Genomic DNA, 13,918 nt, shown 5'->3' on the forward strand with positions numbered 1-13,918 from the left:
TGAGCAGGGACCCCGATGTGGGGCTCCATCCCAGGACCCTGGGATCGTGACCCTAGCGGAATGCAGACGCTTAATGACTGAGCCACCCAGGTGCTCCGATTTTTGCCAAATTCTTGTATCTCTAGCCAATCTATGGTTGTAATTGACAAAATGAATATAGTTCTGACCTAAATGTTGGCTGATTATTTACTTTATGAGTAAGACGAAAGTGAAACAACAAAGCTGTTTATTAGAACTTGACTCCGTTGCTAATGATGTGACTGACTTATTGGCTGAATAGGATAACAGTTTTCTAATGTTGGAATAATATTTCCTCAATTTCTTGTGCTATTCACAATGTAATGGCTATAGAGATGTGCAGTTTTGTATTTAATCTACATTGTTATGATTTTTCCTATTATATTCTGTGTAAACAATTAGTAAAACAATAAATCAAGCCCTCATTTGTAGCACTTGTCAATTTACATGGTATCAATACTTCTAACACAGCTGATTGCAGACTACCAACATGGTATCACCAAATGTGTAGTTCTGAAAAGAAGTGCCATAGCACCCTATTAGAGATTATTTCTATCATATAGACATAAAAGACAAAAGTAATATCAAGAACGTAGGTAATAATGTAGTAAAATCATTAGGAAATGGTTTGAGTATTTCTTGCCTTTGTTTTAAATATATGTAATTATGATTTATATAATTTAATAATGAATATATTTAATAACTGGCTTGCAAAATTCCTGGAAATTTAACAACTGGCTCCATGAGCCGGTACAAGCCAGCTCTGCTACCTCTGGCCCTATTTATATTTGATCCCAGAAGTACCACTTCTATCATCTGTTGGAATGCTTTTATGTCTGTCGGGCCTTAGGACTTGGTAGGTCTGGCAGAATCCAGATCGCTATGGCCCGTGGTAATTTGGTGTCCCATGGGTTCAGCACTCTGTCTCTACCAGGAGCTGTTTTTGAGTGTGTATAATTCACTACTGCAGATGACATGGCTTTGTCCTAGAACCCTATGGATATGCATTGTGATTCTCCCCAGGGGCTTGCCCAAACACTGAAGAGTGTCTTATCCCACCATTGATCACTCTAACATAGAGTCTGTCCAGATGCATGGCCCAAGGTTGAGCACGGCCTGCTCCAAAGCCTGGACCTGTTGCATATTCCTTTCCTGCTTTGGGCTTCTCTAAGCTGGCGGCTGTTTGGGTCCCAGTATTTGGGCTGGACTACTATTCTTAGATATGGAATGTGCTGCCCCCAGAACCAGTAGAGGCCTACCAAGCACTGTCCTTCTGTTTTTGGGGTGGGAAGTACAAGATTCAAAGATATATATATATATATATATATATATATACACACACATATATATATATATATATATTTTTTTTTTACTTTGGAGGGAATGTCCTGGGTACTTGATTCCTAAATATTTTACTGATATGACAGGACTCTGAATCTTTGTAAGATTTTTCTCCTACCCTCAGGAGGGCATGTATCTTACCAAGGTCTTTAGCCTTAGTGGCCAGAGGCAATGTGGGAACAAATCCTGAAGGGTACACAAATTGTTTTGGAAGTGTTCTTGGGATAGAAATGGAAATTGAGCAATGAGAGAAGCTAGGCCATAATGTGGTCTCTATGAAGGCTTCTGGGGAGACCTGAAGCTGGAATGATCCATCAGTGTTGTCCCTAGATAGGGCAAGAGGGTCAACCCATCCTTCATAACCAAAAATCCATCAGTCATTGGATACATGTTACTCTTGGAAGGGGGTGATACCCTTGGTCAAGATGACTTTTTTTTTTTTAAAGATTTTTGTTTTACTTATTTATTTGAGAGAGAGAGAGAGCATAAGAGATGGTAGGTTCAGAAGAAGCAGACTCCCCGCCCAGCAGGGAGCCCGATGTGGGACTGGATCCCGGGACTTGGAGCAGAAGGCAATCGCTTAACCGACTGAGCCACCTAGGCGCCCCGGTCAAGATGACTTTTTTCAGGAAGGTATTCTGAAGAGAACAGAAACCTGAGGGTTTTCTTCCTGCAGCTCTGCCAAGAACTTCAGTTGTTGTTGTTTTTTAAGGGAGGGTGGGGGCAAGGAAAGAGGGAGGGGAAGAGAGAATCTTAAGCAGGCTCCCACTCCCAGCACAAGGCCGAGGTGCGGCGCTGATCTCACAAGGCTGAGATCATGACCCGAGCCTAAATGAAGAGTTTGATGCTTAACCCACCCATCCACCCAGGCACCCCAAGTCCTTCAGTTCTGAAAGAGGATCTGGAAGGCTCATCAGAGGCCTACTACTATTAAAATGTGACAATGGTCATTTACAAGGGACTTGAAAGATAGAGACCTATCTAGTGAGCAGCGTTATGGGATACCTACTTGTTGATAGATTATAATTAGTATTTTTTAAAAAAGATTTTATCTATTTATTTGAGACAGAGAGCACAAGCAGAGGGAGAGGGAGAAGCAGGCTCCCCGATGAGCAGGGAGGCGAGGCGGGACTTGATCCCAGCGGACAGCAGACACTTAACCGACTGAGCCCCCCCCGGGCATCCCTATAATTAGTATAAAGTTAAACTACCTTTGAAGAAGACCAGGAAGTTTAGGAGCCAAAGCAGAGCACTTACGTAGCTCTTTCAGTATTGTTAGTAGAAACAGTTGAAACACGTGCAGTGCCCAGAAATTAATCATCAGACCCAAGTGATCCACTTGAAAGAGAAGGAAGAGGAATTTTCTCTGCATCTCCCGATCATCTCATGAGTTTAAGAAAGTAAAATGAGAAGAAATGTTTCAGAAACTGAGCCCCCAGACCCAAACCCCAAATCGAACCTGGGATTTTTCGTCAGTGCGAGCAGAGCAATGGGCGGTAAAGGCAAACAGCCCGGGGAGCCCCCTGAACAAAGTGCGCGGGGCGGGCAGGAAGCCCTGGACCAGGAGACCCTTTTTCTTGGTTTCGGGAAGGTGCTTCGGACAGCCCCGTTTCCCCCACGTTCCCCCCTCCCCCACGCGGAGGCTGCGAGCGCGGGGCGCAGGCCGGCGGGGGACAGAAAGGCCCGGGGACGAGACGCGGACAGGGCGCCGGGCAGGAGAGCGTGTCGCCGGGCGCCGCCGCCGCTGTTGTCCGGGGTCCTGAAAGCCGGGAACTTCCCGGGAAGCAGCGGACACTTTTCTCGGTGTCGGAGCGGGGTTGTGCGGGTTTCAGGGTGCGCACCTGCTAAGCCCTCCCTGGCCCTGGGCCCGGAGGGGCGGGCAGATGAGGCCCTCCCCAGCCCCGTGGGTGGGGGTGCGTGATTGGGGGGGCGGCGGTGAGCACGGCCGGGAGCGCCAGGCAGGACCCCGGTGGCCCTTCTCCGCCTCTCGGGCAGCCCCGCGCCGCGACCCCGCTCCACCTGCGCGCGAACTCCGGCGGCCGGAGACGCTGGCGCGGGCACCTGACCCTGGGTTTTCCAGGTTTTTGGGAAGGGGGGAGTGGTGTTTTAGGGCAGGGGCGGGAAACGGGACGAGGCCTGCGCAGTGGGGCGGAGGAGGCGTTGCGGGCCGGGGGAGGGCCAGTGGTATGGCACCTCCCTGCAGGGCGAGTTTGCGCACGTTGGGCCCCGAAGTGTGGCCCGGGGCCCCGCTCCGTTGAGGTATCTTCGCTAACGACTTCTGGGGCAAGGGCATGGCGGAGAACACCAGCCACAAGTCCTACCGGCCGCTCTGCGTCCTCACCTTCAAGTGAGTCGCTCACCTCGCGCAGCTGGTCCCTAGGTCCGGAGAAGTTGTGGGATCAGTTTTTTGGTTTTGTTTGTTTTGTTTTGCCACCACACTTCGCTCCACATCTGGCCACACCACTGTCCCACTTTTTCCACAAGAAAGAATTATAGAGAATGCTAGTGGTCTTTAGGTTTTTGCCCTAAATGCATATAGACTGCCTTCAATACTTAGGGAAACCTTCCTGAGCCCAGGGAATAAAGATCTCAGTGAGTGTTTAGAGAGAGCCAACTAAACTGTTCATTCATTCAACAGATATTTAGAACATAACCTTCATGTGCAGTTACTGTGCCAGCCACGGGGGATAAGGGTCCGCAGTGATATAGCTCAGGTAAAAGATGATTGAAGGCAATGGAAGTTTTACGGAGAAAAAGAAAGTACCAGCCAAATTAATATTAGCTGAAGTATCCAGAGTAGATGAGTTAATGAATGGAGATTTAAATCTCACCCTTGTTGTGTGGGGAACAAAAAGGGGCTGTGATACTCCTGGATAATGAAGTTTTTCCTGTGTGTCATCTAGTGAGTCCCTGGACAAAGACATCTTTTGAAGCCGTCTATTTTTTATCACTTAGTTTATCTGACTTCTTTTGGAACAATATTCATACTTTCCCTAACTTTGGTGACTGTAATTCCACTTAACACACACTCCAAAAAAAAAAAAAAATGATTATGCCAAAGTAATAATATCACCTCCACCCCCAATACACATACATGATAATAGGTACTTTCTATTCATAAGGCTCTGTGAAATTTGTGTCCTGGTTACCTCTGGGTATCTTCAGCTTATTCATTACACACTCTTGTTGTATTCTAGAACCTATGTTCTGTGTGCATTCCAAGCTCAAACACACTGCCCCTTCAGGGTTTTTGCACTTTGTGCTTTCTCTTCCCCCAGATATTCTCCAAGTTGTTCCCCAGTACAGTGTAAGCTCCAAGAGATGTATCTCTAGGTGTAGCCCCTAGAAGTTGATGCTTAACAAATGTTAATGAATATGATTATTTTTGTGACTGTTTAGGAACTTTCCCAGATAATTAAGGTTAATAAGGTTGGTCTTTACTTTTTTTTTTTTAATGGAGGTCTGGTTTCCTTGGCCCTATTTCCTACCTAGGATGTCCCTGGACACACTAGAGGTCCTGGTTACTGGGGAGTTAGAGTGCTCTGATTCCCAGCAGGGCTCTTGTGTCTCTCAGCTGGTATCTGCTGTGACTGTGACTTTCCATGAAGAATGAGGATCCTCAGCACTTCCTCCAAGACAATGTAGTGGAGGATGATCGCTGGTGGATGGTGTTACAGAGTTCAAGTCTGTACATACCCGGTCGGGAACCTCAGAACTACTGGAAGTTCTCTCCCTACCCTACTAACTCCCAGAACTAAATTCCTGCTTTGTTGGTAACCTGCTTTCTTGAGGAGGGTCTTTTTTTTTTTTTTTCCACAGGCCGGAAGCTATGGAATTTTTTTCCCTCATAAAGTACAGGACCTGAAAATAGCTTCTCTTCCAAGCAATTAACATGAATCCCTCTTCCCTCCACTACTCCACCATCACAGATCTTTAAAAGAAGGGCAGACCTTTGCTAAAAAACACTAAAACCTAGCAATCACTTTTGAAGAAAATAACATTTTTTAAATCTAATTTGCATTATTTGCTGACTTCCTCTTCTGAAGGTTTTCTTTTGGTACTTGCCACCTTCTACATGTGGTTTGTGACTTTCTTTGGTGCAACTGTTACTCTGAATACTAAGATGACAATAGTGACAAAAACCACCCCTGAACTTGGTCATGGGCCTGGGCTCCTCTGGTCAAGAGGAGGCCCCTTTCCTTTAAAGCTTTAAAGCTATGTGAGGATGTCGTGCATTAAGCTTGAATCACAGCCACGAACTTTGCTTGATTTAAATGTTGGCAGTGGCGCCTGCGAATCACATCCTCTGGTACTTTGGATACATGAAGATGATGATTTGCTGATTTGTTTTTGGTACTGGATGAAATGGGGAAGAAGAGCAACCAAAATGATGAAGAGCCAGAGTGACTCGCCAGAGAGGAAAAACAAGAAGAATCAGATGGTAGTTACTGGTTGAAAGATTTAAGAAGACGATGGAAACCACTTCTGAGCATTTGAGAGCAGAGATGATGTAAGAGATGGGGAAGAAGACCGGCAGCCTTAGAGGAAGACAGGAGAATGTGCTGGGTTTTCGATTGGGCTGTGGAAACTCACCTGGAAATTGTTGTAGAACCTTTCATTTGAGACACTGGAAATGGACAATCAAAGAGTGTATTTAAATTTTTTCTTGCTGTAATTTTAGCTTAAACAATAGTGAATGCATATTGAGTTACCAGAGAGAGCGGAGTTCTGTTGGAAACTGTGGCAGCTGGTGCTCTGTACCTTGCCCTTAAATTTGTAGACCTGTTTCTTATTGTCTCAGCTCTGCCTGCTGTTATTTACCTGAGCTGCTTAGTAAATAGGCAGATCTGTGGGCCTCCTGCCAGATATAGTGAATTAGAATCTATGGAGTTGGGTTTAGGGAATCTGCATTTGCAGGAGGCAGGGATTCCTAGATACTTAAGAAATTTAGAAACCATGGGGTATATTTAGCACTTACAGTTTGAAGTATTTTCCTTGCATTAATTTGCTTAAGCTTTAAAGGGAACATGTGAAGAAACTGAGGCACCTTTCATCTGGCAGCCTGGCTCTTGACTCCATGCTCTTAATCACCATGCTGGGCAGCCTCTCTGAGGACAGTTACCTTTGAAATCTCATCGGCCTCATGGGCTGCATCAGCCGGGGGAATTGGTTTACACTCTCCTTTTATCAAAGGTGGATTCGTCTTTTCTAGGAGCACCTGGGTGGCTCAGTCGGTTGAGCGTTTGACTCTTGATTTAGGTTCAGATCATGATCTCAGCTTAACACTCAGAGAGGACTCTGCTTCTCCCTTTCTCCCCCTCCTACTGACCCTCCCCCCTCGCACACACTGCTCTCTCACTCTCTCCTACTCTCTCTTGTCTCTAAAAATAAATCTTTTTCAAAAAGGTGAATTCATCTTTTGTTTTTACCTAGAAATGAATGAATGATTTAAAGTGCACTATGTCTATGTGTGAAATGTGTGTAAATATGTGGTAAAACCAACCCTGAATGGAAGACTCTGGGTTTGTCATTTATTCAGACAGTAAAAAAAGGCTGAGAGAACTTTAATTTTGAAAAGTGGCTTTTGCGATTGAAACAGAAAGATGTTTTCTTGAGGGTTTTTATTGCTTTTCCAAAAATTAGGTTGAGATTGCCTGCCTGCAAAAGTAGTTCAACTCCGGGCTTAACAGACTGGACCTCAAAGAAGCATATTATAGATCTTTTCAGGTTAGTATCATTTAAACTGTGAATCTTATACTATCAACCTTGTTTTATTTGGCATTCTGTTAACCATCAATTCTATACTTCTTTTAATGTGTACTATCATAGTATAGAAATTAATGAGGCAAGAGTTTGAAATATTTTTTAGTTATCAAAGAAAGCTGAAATTATGTTCTTTTTAAAATTTTTTTATTATGTTAATCACCATACATTACATTGAAATTATGTTCTTTATGTTTTGGTGTTAAACATCTCATCAGGAATTCAATAATATATGAATTCGCAAACATTTAATGAACACTGATCATGTTAGACTTAAACTTTGAGCAAGACAGATGAAATTCCTGCCCACAGGAACTTAATCTATTAGGTTGAGCCATATGAAATTGCTAATATTGAAGAGGTTTTTGAGTTTGAGAATTGGCAATTTCATATGATTCAATTTCATAGCAGGGAGAGGCAAAAAACAAATATTTTAATGAATAAATAAGAAAAATTAAGGCGATAAATACTTTTGCCAGGTATCAAGCTGTTTTCTTTTGCCTCCAAACCCTTCCCTGCTCCTTTTCTACTTACCTTGGTGTTGCTAGGGATGAGACTGTGCAAACCACTTTTTGCTTTGCCAGCTGGATCCCTAACAAAAAGCAGGAGGGAGAGACTACAAGGCTAGGGGTGGGGATGGGAAGATGGGGCTCACTCCTTCCAGTCTGCTTCCTGTCCACTTGTGACTCCCTTAGCATCACCCATCAGGTCTCCTCCCGGCCCTCCAACTGTGCCGCCTCCTGTAGCAGGAGCTGAGTCTGGTTTGCAGTTTTCTCTGTATGTGCAGAATCACCTTCATGGCCAGCCCTCCAGGAATAGCAGCACCAGCTGGTGTTAATTTCACTTAATTTCGGCTCTGCCAGGTCCCTATTCCAAACTTCTTCTTTAGAATAATTCCAGCCTCTTTCATTTGTTTCTCCAGCCCTAGGGTTGGAAACTGCTTCCAGTGTTGCTGCCTTCGTGATACCTAGTTTTCTCTTTTTGTCTTTTCAGTTGCTCGGTTAACAGTTTCATGCCTGGTTATCATAATATTCAATTCGCTTTCAAAATACCTGGTATGGCTTTTGTCTCCTGACTGGATCTTGACTGATGCAGGACCATACAGAGAATTAAGATAGGGCTATGTGAGGGATGACTACTTAAAATTGAGTGGTCGGTGGGGGGAGGGGAACTCCCCAGAGGTGACATTTAAAATAAATCTCAAAGACAGGAGGGCAGGGAGGACAGAAGGGCAGGGAGCCAGGCAAGGGCATAGCTGTTTCAAAGCATTAGGGTGGGAGGCTGGGATGCAAGGGGAGGGGAGAGAGTGTTGCAGTTGCCTGGTTGTTGAGGGGAGAGGTAGGCAGCAGTCAGAAAGGGAGCTCTGGCGCCAGGCTGGGGAGCTTTCATTTGATTCTAGTAAGTTGGAGGATATTCAGCAAATTAGTGGGGTGATCACATTTACATTTTAAAAGCTCACTCTGGCTTTGTGTGGAAAATGGGTTGTAGGGATTGAGAGTCAAAATAGATAACCGCCTAGGAGGTATTTGTTGTGGTCCAAGTGAGGGTGGTGGTGGCTTCAACCAGGTAGCAGGAGAGATGGGGAGAGTAGACAAATTGGGTAAGAAGTCGACAGGTACTTTGGAGAAGTGAAAGGACCCAATGCAGCATTGATGTGTAGGGTAAGGAAAAAAGAGGGAATTGAGGAAAATTTGCAGTGTGTATGTAGTAGCTCTCCATTAAGCCCACTCACCCATTCATACATAGGAACACATACATGTCCCCACATTCACACACTCAGTTCTCTCTCTCTCTCTCTCACACACACGCACACAAGCATATAGTCACAAGCTGGAGGCTTCTCTTCAAGATAGCATGGGATTCATCAATCACCGCTCTGTGATAGCACTCCCAGCTTAATGATCCTATTTTAGAAATGAGGTTAATTAGTTCGGTCTTTATTGTTTCTAAACCCATATCGGCTTTCAGTCTAACCAGAGATCCTTTTCTAAGTGCTTACAAACCATTTATTTAGTAATTTATTCCAGAATGTTTTATCATTTGGTGTCGAGCTCATTCATCTATAGTTTTAGAGCTCACTTGCCACATTTTAGAAATTAGGAAATACTTTTGACTCTAGATTTGTGGCTCCCTTCTATTTCTCAGTCATTCTTACACGTGAAGGTATTTCACATAGTTCTCTTGTTACAGCAGCTGCTCCATATTTGGTAATACTTTTTGATGTTCTGAAATCTAATTGAACACACTTCAAACGTGAGGCACTCTCTCCTAATCTATCACAGGAGAGAAGAAAAAAAATCCATGTAGATGGTATATGCACATTTTTAGATAGGATGCATGTGGACCACTGAAGGTGAGATATGCCTTCTACTTTATATCACTTAATCTATCTCGGAAGAGTGTAGTAACAGAATAATACCATCTTCCAGGATTTTTTATTTTTTGGGAATGCAATACATTCTTTATCTCTTTTAAATAATGATGCTGTGTTGTGTAATCTGAATGTTTGGTCTGAATTAGTGTATCTGTGGGAATCAGTCCTATGTATCAAGGATATGACCCAATGAATGTCTTACCTTGTTCCCCTCCTTCACACCTAGGCTTTCAATACAAAAAAGAAAATGTGGAATTAAAGATGTTTCGATGTCATAAAGTAGGAAGCTATTACTGGCTCTTTGTGGCTTTTACCTGCAAGGGAATGAACAGCAATGTTGTAGATAAGAGCTAATCTGATCATGAAAAAAAAGTATTGGTAGAAAATTAGGAAAAATCCAGAAATGTACAAAAATGAAAAACCCATATGTAATCCTACCATTGTTAACATTTTGGTGTGCATCCTCTCATTCTTCATATATAGATGATATTGTATATATGGCATATATTTAACAAATACTCATATATGTTAAATGAACACACACTATATATATGCATATTTATGATTATTTTATTTAACTGGTTGTCATAATGTAATGCTGTTCTGCAGTTTGCTTTTTAAACTTAATAGATCATCAACATTTTCTTCTACAATTCAGTTTATAACTTATTACACAGATAATAAGACTTTTTTATGCATTCATGTCTTTTAAAAAAAATAGGAACCCACTGTATCATTTAATTATCTTCTTTTAAAAAATACTTATATAATAAAAATATATCCCCATGTCAATATAGTTTCACATTATCATTTTTTTAAAAGATTTTATTTATTTATTTGACAGAGAGAGACAGTGAGAAAGGGAACACAAGCAGGGGGAGTGGAAGAGGGAGAAGCAGGCTCCCCGCGGAGCAGGGAGCCCGATGCGGGGCTCGATCCCAGGACCCTGGGATCATGACCTGAGCCAAAGGCAGACACTTAATGACTGAGCCACCCAGGCGCCCCTCATATTATCATTTTAAATTGCCCATAATAGTTCATGGTGTTAATTTGATTATTTACCAAAACGAATTTGATCATTTCCGTATGGTTGGACATTTAGTTTTTTTATTTTTCAAGTTTTTGTTCCTGTAATAATATGATAGGGAGCATTTCTGTACACTTACATCTTTGTGCACTTCCTTGGTTATTTCCTCTTATGAGAATTCTGGGGGTGGAATTCCTTGGTCAAACGTTATGTGCTATTTTGAAGCTTTCGAGACATATTTATACATATGCTTCTGCAACCTGGACATCCACCAATGGTATAAGATTGCCTTTTTCCTCTCACTGTGATCATAAGTATGAATGATTTTAACGGTGGCTTTGTTTTTCTAGAAAGCTCAGTCTGAGGAAGCAGGAAATAGTGTAAAGGCAGCCACAAGGAGATGGGCTCCAAGGCAGCCGAGCCTGCCTTCTGGTGCCTGGGACCCCCCATCTTGCCCTTGTCTCCCCACAGTTTTGTTTTTCTGGTGCTTTCTGATGTCTAGCAGCACTCCCACTCTTCCATTTACAGAGTGTGATGCTCTGTCCAGGTCTCAGTGGACTTCCTTGTCTTGTCCACTGCTCTGTTTTCATTCCTTTGGGAGGGGCTTGTGAAGTGAGTCATTTCACATCAGGCTCTAAGAAAGCTGAGCTGTGTAGAAGCTGTGCCCAGACATACTGGGTCCAGTCTCGCTTCAGAGTACTGACGTTAAATCTCACCCAACATTTAATTCTTCTGGCCTTTGGTGGACACATGATTACTCCACTTTATTCCAGTGGGAGTGGAAATGGAATGGACAACAAGATCTCTTCTGTTCCCATTTGGTTGATTGTCAAACTATAATTTGGGATGTTCAAAATGTTGTAAGTTATAAGGTTGTCAGGGCTCCGTGCTCTTTCCCCATACTTTGCCCTATGCATCTCCTCCATTTGACTATTCCTGCGTTATAGCCTTTTACAATAAACTGGTCATCTAGTAAGTAAAATGTTTCTCTGAATTCTGTGAGCCCTTGAAGAAAATTAATTGAACCCGGGGAAGGGGTTGTGGGAACCTCTGACATAATGACAGTCAGAAGCGTAGATAATAACCTGGGCTTGCGACTGGCCTCTGAAGGGGGTGAGGGGCAGTCTTGTGGGACTGAGTTCTTAACCTGGAAATCTGATGCTGTGTTTGGGTAGATAATGTCAGAATTGAGTTGAATTGTAGGACACCCAGCTCCTGTCAGAGAATCGTTCATTGGTTTGGAGAAAACCGCACCTTCCCCCAGGTGGGTCCAGCAACCCAAAAGAATGCTGCACGCTCTCTTCTAGCAACAAATAATAGTGATCTCAGATACAAGAATTAACAAACCAAACCAAACCACACTGAAACACTTAAAATATCCACCTCCATTTTTATTAAGAGGTGCATATGTTTTATTTAATATTTATAAAAGATTACAATCGAGTTATATTGATTCTATATTAATAATAATTGTAATAACTTAATTCAAAATAATTTTTAACATTTATAAGGCTTTATGGTCAAAAGGAAAAATTTAAATTTATGTGCATATTTTGATGAGAGAAATAGGAAGTCAACAAAAGAATTTCAAGCATAAAAATACCTTAGAGTAAGATGAAATGCTGAGAGGAAAATGGGATGGAAATACGAGTTTCAGGAGAAAAAAGAAGGATATAAAATGACTTCACATTTGTATAAGTAGATGATCATAAGCTTCAGCATTTAGATACTGTGGGGTATAAAGCAGCGATATCACTTTTATTTTATAATGCCAACACTTACAGTGCACTGGATATAATATTCTTTCAACTAATTACATTTATGATGACAAAATTTAGGTATCAACTTAGGTAAAATTTAATACATAGTTTAAAGAAATTATTTTAGGAAATACATGAGGAAAAAGTACAAAGACCACTATTCTAAGTTCTATAGAATGTCTTATGACATTCTCTGTAGGCAGTGTCTTCCTCTTTTTATCTTTTTATTTTATTTTTAAAAAATTTTATTTACGGTAGATCGCTGAGTGGTAGTTTCGGCAACCCTCCTGATCCCGTATTTTTGCAGGAGGCCGCAGGCAGACCCGCGCCGGAACCATGTTTCGCAACCAGTATGACAATGATGTCACTGTTTGGAGCCCTCAGGGCAGGATTCATCAAATTGAGTATGCAATGGAAGCTGTCAAGCAAGGTTCAGCCACAGTTGGTCTGAAATCAAAAACCCATGCAGTGTTGGTTGCATTGAAGAGAGTGCAGTCAGAGCTTGCAGCTCATCAGAAAAAATTCTCCATGTTGATAACCATATTGGTATCTCAATTGTGGGAGTTACTGCTGATGCTAGACTGTTATGTAATTTTATGTGCCAAGAGTGTTTGGATTCCAGATTTGTATTTGACAGACCTCTTCCTGTGTCTCGTCTTGTATCTCTAATTCGAAGCAAGACCCAGATACCAACACAACGATATGGCCGGAGACCATATGGTGTTGGGCTGCTTATTGCTGGTTATGATGATATGGGCCCTCACATTTTCCAAACCTGTCCATCTGCCAACTATTTTGACTGTAGAGCCATGTCCATTGGAGCCCGTTCTCAATCAGCTCGTACTTACTTGGAGAGATATACGTCTGGGTTTATGGAGTGCAGTTTGAATGAACTGGTTAAACATGGTCTGCGTGCCTTATGAGAGACACTTCCTGCAGAACAGGACCTAACTACAAAGAATGTTTCCATTGGAATTATTGGTAAAGACTTGTAGTTTACGATTTATGATGATGATGATGTATCTCCATTCCTGGAAGGTCTTGAAGAAAGACCACAGAGAAAGGCACAGCCTGCTCAACCTGCTGATGAACCTGCAGAAAAGGCTGATGAACCAATGGAACATTGAGTTACAAGCCAGTCTGTATGTTTATTATCAAATCTGTAAGAATGCAGGAACATGTACTGATGACAATAATCTATGTGTAGGAATCAGTCCAGATGTGTTTTTCCCTAGCAACTTGTCTGAAACCATATAATGGTGTGCATTTTTCTTTAAGAAAGGGTCTATATAATCATTTTCTAGAAAGTATAGGTATCTGTACTGATGTTTTTATATGAAGAACATAGTGTCTTTGTGGGTTTAAAGACAACTGTGAAATAAAATTGTTTCACCTGCCTAAAAAAAAAAAAGATTTTATTTATTTGGAGATTATGGGGTGGGGGCGGTTGGGGGAGAGGGAGAGAGGATCTCAAGCCGACTCCACACTGAGTGCAGAGCCCAATGCAGGGCTCCATCTCACAACCCCAAGACCATGACCCAAGCAGAAATCAAGAGCCAGTTGCTCAACACTGAACCATCCAGTGGCCCCTGTCTTACACTTTTAAAAGTGAAGCTCACAGACAGCATTATACCT

General features: G+C 42.4%; 1 pseudogene; it reads left to right on the plus strand.

Moving 5' to 3' along the window:
- The first annotated feature begins 12,572 nt into the window (after positions 1–12,572).
- On the plus strand, positions 12,573–13,694 carry LOC113922605 (annotated as a pseudogene).
- Positions 13,695–13,918: the final 224 nt, after the last annotated feature.

The sequence above is a fragment of the Zalophus californianus genome, chromosome 9 (assembly GCF_009762305.2).
Source record: "Zalophus californianus isolate mZalCal1 chromosome 9, mZalCal1.pri.v2, whole genome shotgun sequence".
In the NCBI taxonomy this organism is placed as follows: Eukaryota; Metazoa; Chordata; class Mammalia; order Carnivora; family Otariidae; genus Zalophus; species Zalophus californianus.